Source organism: Pan troglodytes, chromosome 3, assembly GCF_028858775.2.
Source record: "Pan troglodytes isolate AG18354 chromosome 3, NHGRI_mPanTro3-v2.0_pri, whole genome shotgun sequence".
Lineage (NCBI taxonomy): Eukaryota > Metazoa > Chordata > Mammalia > Primates > Hominidae > Pan > Pan troglodytes.
The window spans coordinates 111540371-111551633 of NC_072401.2; the positions used below are offsets into that span (position 1 = coordinate 111540371).

The 11263-nt window shown below is 39.2% G+C and overlaps 1 protein-coding gene across 4 annotated transcripts in view; it reads right to left on the bottom strand.

Moving 5' to 3' along the window:
• The window catches only part of ELOVL6 (ELOVL fatty acid elongase 6), a 149653-nt gene that overhangs the window by 35141 nt on the left and 103249 nt on the right, over positions 1-11263 (bottom strand). The window lies entirely within an intron of this gene.

Sequence of the window (11263 nt, forward strand, 5' to 3'; positions counted from 1 at the left end):
GCATGCCACCACACCTGGCTAATTTTTGTGTGTTTAGTGGAGATGGGGTTTCACCATGTTGGTCACGCTGGTCTTGAACTCTTGACCTCATGTTCTGCCCATCTTGGTTTCCCAAAGTGCTGGGATTACAGGTGTGAGCCACCGTGCCCGGCGTATGCTGTGATATATTAATAGCAAGGAAGAAAAGAAGACTAAGGCTATTGGCCTGAGCAACAGGGTAGATAATGACACTAGACATTGAGAAGGAAAGAAATTGATTTAATTATTAACTTATTTGTGTATTGATTAAGTTGTGGTAGAGTGTTGGCAGGGCTGGCTAAGAACATTTTTATAAAACTCCTTTCAGACCATGTTGAGTTTAAGATGGGACATCAAAGAAAGAAAATGCAAACTGATATGAAAGCAAGAGGTTAGGCAATGTATGTGCATGCGTTGGAGGGATGTGGGGAGGGGAAATCATAACCACTGGAACATTACTCTCCTAGGAAGTCACAGGAGAGGGATGAGAGGCTGCTTCTGGGCTGCTTTGCCTCTCATGGCTCTGCATGGATGGCATGAGGCCAAACAGGAAGCCAACTGAGATAACAACTTCCTCAAGTGAGAGGTTACCAGAACACTGCTATCTCAGGTGCAAGCATCCAGTTAATAGTCCACAGTGCTGGAAAAAATAGCTGGTGAAAGGTCAGAGGCACAATTAAGAAATGCATGAGTAAAGAGTAAGTGTGCCATAGTTGACCAGAATCACAATGTGATACCTGTCTAGAGAAACACACCATGTATTGAACTTCTCATCTACTGAACATGTCCCAAAAGCCTTTAGTTGTTCAATGGGGACAGTTACTGTAAGAGTCCCTGGACTCTGGTGAGGGGGCATTGGGTGGTATCTAAAAGGGCATATAAGCCCCCTAATACTATATTGAAACTTTAATTACAGTAAAACATGGAGATTGTTAAAAATGCAGATTTCCAAACTTCACCACCAGAGGCTCTACTTTTCTTGGAAACAGGACCTCACTTTGTCTGGAGTGCAGTGGTGTGATCTCGGCTCACTGCAGCCTCAACCTTCCAGTTTCAAGTGAATTCTCCCACCTCAGCCTCCTGAGTAGCTGGGACTACAGGCATGCTCCACCATGCCCAGCTAAATATTTTGTACTTTTTGTAGAGATAGGGTTTCGCCATGTTGCGATCCACCCACCTTGGCCTCCCAAAGTAATCCCAAGAGTGCTGAGATTACTGGCTCTAATTTTATAGCTTTGGGGAAGAAACCAGAAATGGAGATTTTTAACAAACATTCCAGATGTCTTGATGCAAATGACCCACAGGTCACAGTTTGAGAAACTCTACAGCAAAGTGTTTCCCTCCCTCAGATGCTCATAAAATCATATTCCTATCTAATCGAAGCCACTAATGAAGTCTTTCTGGATTTAGTCCTCTTTAACTTTTTGACCTATCTCAGTTATGTAAGCAGCATGGCATTTTAAGTCAGACCAATTAATCCTGATTCTGGAACCAGGTATGTGCCCATAGGTAAATTTCTTAATCACCCAAGCATCACTTCTTTCATCCCAAAATAGGGATGTGGTTGCATTTTATGTGCATCTGAATCGTGACATTTGGAAATACCACTATATACAATATTAAGGAGGATGCACTTTATATGTTAAATTTAAAGGCATGTGAATCTCTTACATCTAAATTATACTCATGAATCACAGTTTCAAAGCTAGTGTTCCAACTTGTTTCGTACATTTATAATATTGCCACATGAGAGTAGTGTGTTAGTAGGAAATAGAAATATTTTTGGTCATTAGCTTCTAAACCACTCTCCCTCAGAAGTTCCTAAGTGTGATTTTGATGACTCCTGTGCTGTTATTTTAATGACCACTATTGGTTAATTATGACCATGCTTCCCAGGGGTTCATTAAGTGGTAGTGTTAGTGGTAAAAATGAAAAAATTGTTAGAGCCAAGAACTTTTGAGAGAAGAAACAAAAGTTAGACACGACAAAAAGTTAGTATGTATCCATTCATTGTGTTTAAAATTGTTTTAAAACACAACATTAGATATAGATTTATAGGTTCTGAAAATACCTCCCTATGTGACATTTATTCCTATGGGAAAACTGATCTGGAATTAGGAAAGTTCTGAGTTATCTGATTATTTTGAAATATTCAAGGATCTTATCCTTGAATGTGACCGTCCTATAATAGTATTTCCTTTGCAGGTCTGTTGTGAGGGTGAGTAAAGCACCTGATATAGGCTGTCTAAATGGGTTGTTAGGTTTGGAAATTTAGGGAAACACCTGTCACTGTTTCTCTTTTCTCAAGAGGGGGAGCCTGTTCATTTTAAACCAGGGTGTTCTTACAAATTTGGGAGATATGAAGTTTTTAGAACAATATAAATTTCCTATTCAATATTGAGAGGTTCTTCCTGTCTCTCTTTCTCACAGCCTCCCCAGACACCGCCTCCACAAGGATTTGATGAATTACCTAAAAGTCACCAAGGAAGCCTGATTGAAACCCTCAACTCTGTATTATTAGGCCGTCTAGAAGTAGATGAGTCTAATTTTCTTTCTCATTTTCTGTAATTTTGATCAGATGCTTCTCTACTTTGCATTCGATTAGTCAAAGTTAACAAGTCACTTCTGAGGAAATTACTGCTTTAGAAATACTTTTTATAAAATTCAATCACTATTCTTGTACCCTGACTCACATTTTTTTCCTACTACAAGACTAGAGTCATCTGAATTGCCTGAAAACTTGGCAGCTCTAAAGGGTAATTATTCTCACTTTTGGACTTGATCCAATACAGGAAACAATAAAAGACTTCCAGAAGGTTTCCAAGCCCAGCTGTCTATGACACCACTCCTCATTCTGCAAAAATACTGGAATGAGTTTTTTAGTTTGCACCTGTCATTAATGTCACAGCAGAGACACTGGCCCTTACCTTGTTCATACAATTACTTAAACCACATCTACATTTTTAGATCAAGAAACATTGAAAACTTCTGGTGGAATGAAGGAGTAATTTTTTTTAAATAGCTCCTGTTACCTAAAATAAAATTGTAAAAAAAAAAACCCTCTTATTTTCTAGTTGGTTTTCAGCACAAAATACTTCCAATCAAAGAGATTTCTGGTAGCTTTGTCTAGTCAAAAGATGGTTCATTTTGTCCTTAACAATTAGAGTCAATTTGGCTCTGTCTTTTCTTTTTTCAGATTCTGGCCTTTGTGAAGGTTACAAATACGTGGTTTTACTACATTTTTGAAGAGTGTTTTAAATTGCAAATGTATTTAGAATTTATAGAACATCAAAGGATTTTGCCTGTAAAAGAAACAAGAAATAATGGATAGCAAAGCCAAGGTGACCTTGACCCTCAGTTTGGAAACTTCCAGGCCCTTCAGTCATTCCCAAAGGTTTTGGTGAATTGTGCACACACAGAGTGTGTTCTCACCAAAGCCAAGCGCTCATTAGAGTATTGTAGCTTATACATTTTCTGGGAGTGAAAATGAGAATAAACACTAATTCTATCAAAGGGCTGGGTGCAGATAACCCCAAGTGAAAACATGAGGAATTCCTTGGGCATACAGTACACTCCTCTTACCCAACGGGGACACATTCCAAGACCCCTGGAGGATGCCTGAAATCCATCAATTGGGATACATTTCTGTTCATGTCTTCCACCCACAAATTTAATGGCTTTTCCATTTTAATAAGCACTTATTATGCACTGTGGCCGTAAGTCTTGCAGCTGGAGGTGCAACAGCAAAACTAGCATGGATTTCTGTTTCCTTCTCGAAAATTTCATGTATAGAAGATTTGTTTTCACCATAGATCTTGGCAACCTTAACATACAGTATTTTTTTCCTAAAGTAGTTGAAACCTTTCACCTTTTCTCTTAAAGCACTTTCTGGCTTCTCTTTGGCATATCCAAGTAGCCAGCATCACTATTGCACTTGCAGGTCATATTAAGTAAAATAAGAGTCACTTGAACACAAGCACTGTGACACAAAGACAGTCTGATCACCAACAGGGCTACTAAGTGACTCACAGGTGTGAATCTGCTTGACAAAGGAAGGATTCATGTCCTGAGAGGGACGGAGTGGTGTGATGCAGTATTTCATCATGCTAGTCAGAATGGTGCACAACTTAAAACTGATGAATTGTTTGTTTCTGGAATTTTCCATTACAGTTACCACCGGTAACTGAAACCACAGAAAGTAAAATCGTGGGTAAGGGAAACTACTGCACTCGTGTTTCACTGTAGGGACTAGAAGTGAGCTAGATCTTTTGCAACAAATTTCTTTGTCCTCCAAAAATAAGATCTACCCATGTCTTTTTAACTTTGTGTTATTTACTTTCTTTCTCTTTCCAGCAAATGTTACTCTAACAGCTATTTCAAGTGATGAGCATACATTTATTTTAGGATAAAATGCTTAAATAGGCAAAATTAATAATGAAATAGAAGCTCTGTCTTCTCTTCATGACCAAGTGTGGAGACGGTAGTGTATAAAAACGTGCATTCAGCTTAATATAACTACAGTTGGCCTTTGAACAACATAGGTTTGAACCACTCGGGCCCACTTGTACTCAAATTTTGTTCAACCAAACATGGTATTCCTAGGATGTGAAACCCACCAATACAAAGGGCTGACTTTTCATATATGTAGGTTCCGCAGGGCTGACTGCAGGCTTGAGTCTGTGCAAATTTTAGTATCCTGGGTGGTTCTAGACCCAATCCCCTATGTATACTGAGGGATGACTGTACATACAGACAGCTTATAAGCCTGGAATTGATTTCCACGGGCAGTTTCAGAAAATGTGGAACAATGCCAAACTTCTGGATTTCCTGATAATTGAAATTCACTCCTAAGAGATAGCATGCTATTTTTGAGATGCAGGCAGATGATCAGGACACTAGTTGGCTAACATTGTCTATGAAATATATGAGATCCTTGCCCAATGAGAGCTTATGGGTAGATGGGCCAACTTTTCTTCTTGTCAAAGCAGCTCATTGTTGCCTCAAGATAGCAAGTCATCTATTTAAGAGAGGCAGTGCTCCAACGGAAAGACCTCAGGGCTGCATAATCACAGCCACAATGGTGATGATGGAGGTGGGGAAGGAAAAGAAAGAGGAGGAAGGACAGGATGAGCAGAATAGTTACTTAGGTATCCAGAGGGCACATACCTCTTCAGAAGATAACTGTGTTGGAGCAATTTTCTTTGTATTACACAGCAGGCTTTAGGGTTTATTCCCGGGATTCTATTCTGAGGTTTCTTAAACCTCTCTGAGCCTAGGTTTTCTCATTTGTAAAATGAAAATAAAGTACATACCTCAAGGCAGTCTTGAAAGTTAGATAAGACAATATATTAAGAGCTTAATACAGTGCCAGGCACCAATGAATGATGTCTATTGTTAGTGTTAGCATTATACCGAAAGATAAAATTCTCTCAAATCTTTTTCTCACTAATTCCTCATAAAACAGCTAAATCTTGTGTTGAGGTGGATGTTTAGACTGTGTATGGAGAAGGGTGACTTTTTTTCTGTGGGTTCCTTTTGAGCAGCAAGATTGATAACTAATCATTTACCATTTATCTACATGTAAACCTTCTTAACACAGAAATAAAAGTAGGCACCCTCTATTCATATTTTTGTCAACCATAACCTTTAAAAGATGCAATTTATGCCATCCTCAATAGCATTGTATATGTAAAGAAATCCAGTCATTGACTGACTTGAGATGTGACTCACACTTGGTGCTGGACCTGGGCATGCAGGAACACAAGAGTGACAGGGCTCCTCCTCATTAGGGCCACAGGAGGTAGGCCTTCCAGGAACTTACAGGAAAGTTTGACTTTCTTTTTTTTTTTTTTTTTTCATGAAACGGAGTCTCGCTCTATCGCCAGGCTGGAGTGCAGTGGCATGATCTCAGCTCACTGAAACCTCCGCCTCCCAGGTTCAAGCAATTCCCCTGCCTCAGCCTCCCAAGTAGCTGGGATTACAGGTGTGCACCACCATGCCCGGCTAATTTTTGTATCTTTAGCAGAGATGGGGTTTCACCATGTTGGCCAGGATGGTCTCAATCTCCTGACCTTGTGATCCACCTGCCTCGGCCTCCCAAAGTGCTAGGATTACAGGCGTGAGCCACCACTCCTGGCCGAGAGTTTGACTTTCATACTTTAGAAATTCAGATTCAATTTTATTTGTAATTTTACCTTATGTGTGAATGCATAGGAAGAAATACAGAAGGTATTATAAAGGTATGGCAGAAAGAATACAATATTCACAGGTTCGGCAAATGGAGAGAGACATAGCCAACTTAATAAATACATGAGGCAGAAGATGTTTGTTTGCTTTTACTTTTAATGACTTCAAACTTTAACCTAGTTCTACTCTATCAATTTAAGGATCCATGTCCTTAAGGAGAACAGAAAATTACACACCTATTCTAGAGGTGTCAATTAGATAAGAACACACCCCAGAGTGATTCCTTCACTCCAAGGTTGATGGAAGATGGGTTTGGTCTCAGTAAACATGTATAAGGTGGCAAAAATCAGTTTGAGGAGTTAAACTGAAATCTCTAGAGGTAGGCTGTCTGTGTACGACTGGAAAAGTACTAGAGTTTTAACTATATTCCTTTCAAAGGCAGAAATTAGATTTTCTTCTCTGCTATCCTCTCCTGAGCTCTGTGCCCTTGTCCTGGAAAGTTAGTTTCTTTTTCCTGCTTTGCTTTTTGCCTACCTATTTATCTGCATTAAGCTAGTATAAACTCCAACTTAAAGCTGAACGCCTTCAGAGAAACCACATCCCTGCCCCCTGCATAAGAGAACGCTGAATAACTAATGATTCATAATTTCTTCAATTCATAAGCAATTCTATTAAACTGCATTGAAAATTTCTGCTCCAGTTCCGGGTTAACACAAATCCCAGCTACATGAATCACCCCACATATCCACTGCTAAGTCAATGGTGCTCATCCACATCTCAGAACAAAAAAATACAAAAAGCCACCCCTCTGTCTACCATTGTACCATTAGTAGTCAAATGAAAGGAGTAAAAGAAAATCGTTGCTTTATTAAGTTGTTAGGAAATTGCAATGTGCAAGGAATGAAGTATTATGCCCCGGATCAATCAATCATTTTAATTACATAGATTTGATTCTAAATCCCAGGGCTCTGGAAACTGTAAGAATGATCTAGGATAACAATGAATACAGTGAGGATTGCTTGCACAGCCTCCAGCCAGCATAACAATTTAGTTATAAGTGATAACAAGAAGGGATCAAACAGTCAGCACCAATTCTCACTTAACAAATTTTTGAAACACATGCTAGGAAACGAGTTTCAAGGAGTGCTAGCAACCAGTGAAATTAGTCCATTTACTAGTAGCTCTGGCTAACAAGAGTTGCCGGTTTCAAGGAAGAAACAAGAGCTCCCTATGTCATATGCAAAATCAAGTCAGATCTGGGACATCTGTCAATACCCTAGTATCATCAAAAACAGATGACAGTTACTATTTAGAGCTTTGATTAAAACGTGGAGAATAAAAATTGACAGCTTTCAGGAAAGAACTGTCAATGCTTTCAAGGCCGAGGTCATAAGAGGCCTGTAAGAAGTTTCATATAGGAAAAGCATTATATGTAGGAAAATGATTTTCATTGCTCTAACAACAGCATATAACCATATGGCGGGTGACCAATTTCTCTTTAATGAACACTAATACCACTCTTCTCTACCATCCTCCACTCATATCCACACTTTAAGGACATGTGGACTATCAGGGGAAGGAATACTCATCTCGCAATGTTTCAGTTAATTCTCTGCTTACTAATGAGAATGACCAGAGAAGAAAAGTCTAGTATTTTTCCATGTTATTCTCTTTAATGTTTCCTTCAGCTAATCTATAAGTGGGGCTACAGTATTTTATTTATGGATGTCAGCATCATTTGAAGCATTCCAGATTATGCAATTAGGCAATTTCATTAAAAGTTCATTCCTTAAGTCTGAAGAATTTTTTAAGGATTCAATTTTTAGTTCAAAATCTTGTAGTACACACACACACACACACACACACACACACACGTGCACACATCCCAAACCTTGCCAAACAAGGATCTGTAGAGGATTTGTGAGATAACATGAAGTTTATACAAACTGTAATCCCTAACTATGTCTTAATTCAAAACAATCCTTAACAAATGCCTGCAGGTGTTATTATACTTACATCTAAGTATATTACATCCTAAACTAACACGCAATCTCTTCTAGAATGCTCATTTTATTTTTCAACCAAGTTTCAAAAGAGCTATGGTATTCCAGCTATTTAAATACTATCCCATTTTGGTAAAACGATTTAAAGAATCTTACATGTCAGCTGTTTCAAGTTGTTATAGCACCTGTAATGCAAAGATATTACAGAAGTCATATTTTTGTCCACACTCAAATGTATTAACTGCATTACAGAGAATTAAAATTATGATAAAAGAATCTCAAGTTTAACATTAAATTATGAGGCACCAAAATATTAACAGTAAATATCTGTGAGAACTGGGATAAAAAGTCTGTATGTATGTGATTTTGTGGTTTTCAGTTTTGATGCAGAGAATCCTATCTTTTATAAATAGAAAGGAAAATTACTTAATCAAAAAGTGACCACTGGACAGATTTTCTAATTGTACATAAGCAATTCAAGTCACATAAGGTTATCAAGTCAACCATAGTTCCTGTAAGAATGAGAAGCCACCCTTTGCCTATACATAAACTTGCAGTTCTTTGTCATATTTGCATATATCACTCACTGTTATTTTCTTGGAAATAGGTGAAATTCCAGGTAGTTCTTGAATTCAAGAGAAAAGCTGGAAAATTTTCCTATTTCCACCTTTGAAAATAAATGTAGACAGTTGCTAGTAAGTCTCTTCATTTCCCTTATTACTTTTTTAAAAAGCACCTACTTAGGCACTAGAGACACAGCAGGAAATCAGACAGACAAAAATCACTGCCCTCATGGAACATAGAGTGCAGTGGGACGAGACAGATAATGAACCACAGAAGTAATACATACAGTGGGCTGGAATATGACAGGCCTTAAAGGGAAAAATAAGAAAAGGCAATTACAAGCATGGATGGGAATATTGTGATTTTGGATAATGGAGGCTAGGGAAGGTCTCACCAAGGCCAAATGTGAGCAAAATTCTAAAGGAGGTGAGGAAAAAGCCATTAGAATATCTGGGTGGGGCTGGTATGGTGGCTCACGTCTGTAATCCCAGCACTTTGGGAAGCCAAGGCGGGCAGATCACTGAGGTCAGGAGTTTGAGACCAGCCTGGCTGACATGGCAAAAGCCCGTCTCTACCAAAAACACAAAATTAGCCAGGTGCGGTGGCGTGCGTCTGTAGTTCCAGCTACTTGGGAGGCTGAGGCAGGAGAATTGCTTGAACCCAGGAGGTGGAGGCTGCAGCGAGCCAAGATTGTGCCACTGCACTCCAGCCTGGGCAATAGAGCTAAACTCCATCTCAAAAAAAAAAAAAAAAAATCTGGATGGGCCAGGTGCAGTGGCTCACACCTGTAATCCCAGCACTTTGGGAGACCGAGGCAGGAGGATCCTTGAGCCCAGTAGTTTCAGACCAGCCTGGACAACACAGTGAGACTCTGTTTCTATTTTACTTAAAAAAAATATATATATATAAAATATATAACATAATATATATTACATATAAAATATATGTAATTATAATATATAATTATATATACATACATATAATTAAAAAAGAATACCTGGGTGAGGAGTGTTCTGGGCAAGGGAAGAGCAAATACAAGGGCCCTGAGGCAGAGGCCTTGTGACCATGGTTTGAGGAACAGCAAGGAGGCAAGAGTGGCTGAGGAGAGGGAAGAGAAGAGGTCAAAAACTAAGGGCCAGGCTGTGTAGGGCTTTGCAGGCCATTGCAGGCTCCTGACACTACATAACATCAGTCTTTGATTTCTTGATGCATGTATGCATGTTCACAGGTAAAGACTGATGGAATGCAATGAAGACTGGACTAGGGCATGTCTAGGGCAGTTGATGCAAGAAATACAGAGTGAAAAAGTGAAGTGACTGGAAACGATAATCACAAATGACTGCAAAACTGGCAGGTGTGAGATTTGTATTCATTAATTCAACAACTATGTATGCACTTGGTGTTCCAAGGACAGCAAGACACAATTCTTGCCCCAAGAAATTCATAGTCTACCAAGAAGTACATCAGTTAAGACAATATATAGTCTGGTAAAATGAACTACCAGCAAGTTCAGTGGAGCTGAGATATGGGCTGAAATGATCAGATAAGCCATTATAGAGAAGGAATTTTAAGTTAAGTCTAAGCAATAACTAAGATTTACAGAAAAACAAATAGAGGAAGAATGGAGAAAGAGTAAGTGCAGCGTGTTCAAAGACACGAAGTTAGGCCTGGCTGTGGTGGCTCACACCTGTAATCCCAGCACTTTGGGAGGTTGAGGTGGGCAGATCACCTGAGGTCAGCAGTTCGAGACCAGCCTGGCCCACATGGCAAAACCCATCTCCACTAAAAATACAAAAATTAGCTGGGCGTGGTGGCACATGCCTGTAATCCCAGCTACTTGGGAGGCTGAGGCATGAGAATCACTTGAACCCAGGAGAAAGAGGTTGCAGTGAGCCTAGATCGCACCACTGCATTCCAGCCTGGGTGAAAGGGCGAAACTGTCTTTAAAAAAAAAAAAAAAGGCATGAAATTAGGAATGGGCAAGGTGTGTCTGTTTTGCAGGAAAAGATTCGATATACCATGTTGGCTTGGATAGAAAAGTTTGCATAGGGCAGTGATAAAAGGTGAGTCAAGGCAAGATTGTACATTTTTATGGTGGGATTGAGGTTTTAATGTATAAGCAAAAGAGTTTTAATTAAGGTTTAAACAGGGAAACAATATGCTATGTAGAATATCCTTGGGTAGAGGAAACATTTGAAGGACAGCAACTAGTGGTTGCAAAACTGAAGATGTGAACTGACAAAGACCATAATTGGAGGGTCCAGGGTGGAAACAGAGGTGTAGTCAGCTACCTAAGAGATTCTGAGAATTGATACAACTTGGTGACTGGGTAAAGGATATTTGCATACATAACTTAGAATGACTTAAAGATGTTCATTAAGAAAATTGTGATAAACTTCAATGAATAAAGGAATATCAAAAGGAGAACCAGTTTGGATATTTTAAATCTGAGTGATGATGTGTCAAACGTTTGGAAATATCACAGACAGGCA